Raw genomic sequence first — 998 nt, 5'->3', positions numbered from 1 at the left:
TGCCCCCCCTTCCGCGCTGTCTGAAGCCATGCTGCCTGGAGGAAGGGAGCGCGGGTCCGTCTCGGGTAACCCGGACCACACCGATCGCTTGCAGCACCGTTTGTATACATTGTAACTCAGACATTCCTGGAAGCAAACTTGTGAAAGGAAATGGAAAAGAATGTTAATGGTTCGTGGAGCTTTGCAGGGATATTGGGCAGGCCCCATTTCTAATCTCCTTCCACCCCAGCCTCAGCCCCCACAAAGACACTCCCCCTAGAAAGTTTTTAAGCAGATTTCTCACCTTCCCCAAGAGATTCCGGAGATGCTGGTGGTGGGTGCCAATGGGGCAGAGTAGGGTGGGGGGAGCTGAAGGCAGTTCTCATCAACTGAAGCCTGAGATTTTTGTTTCAGGGATAATTTTAGTTCTTGTCCCTCCCCTTCTGCGTTTTAACTTGTGGCACAAAGGACATTGTTTCTATGAGTTACAATCCAGTGGGAAGACTGATAGGCAAAATCAATGGGTTATGATGCAACTGGAGACCAGATGCACAAAATTCTTGCATGGATAGGGTCCCTAGGCCTGGCCAGCAATCAGGACTGATCTGTGGGGTGACCTGCGCCCCTGCTGCCACCACTGGCGGAGGTCGCCTCCCTCTGCAGGGTGAACCAGCAGGGTGGTTCTCCCCCCCACCCCCCACCACCTCCCACTGTCACCCACCTTGGCTGGCTTGGGGCCTGTCGGTTGGGGGAAGCCTCGGTTGGTGGTCAGTGAACATCATAGCGACTGGTCATTCCACCTGTGGTTCCGCCATTGGGTCTATTTGCATATTAGCCTTTTATTTTATAGGATGGGCTACCAGCCCCTTAATAGCGGTGCGTCCAGGTGTTATGTAAGCACGGTGGAGGTGGCGGTGGGACAGCCAAGTGCAGGGGTGGGTACCCTGAGTCCTGAAAGCTAAGTGGGAGTTAGCTGGCAGAAAAGTAAGGCCGAGGGGGTGGGAAAGTGTGCCAAACAA

This window comes from Myotis davidii, unplaced genomic scaffold (assembly GCF_000327345.1).
Source record: "Myotis davidii unplaced genomic scaffold, ASM32734v1 scaffold771, whole genome shotgun sequence".
Lineage (NCBI taxonomy): Eukaryota > Metazoa > Chordata > Mammalia > Chiroptera > Vespertilionidae > Myotis > Myotis davidii.
Note: the sequence above shows the minus strand (reverse complement) of the source record.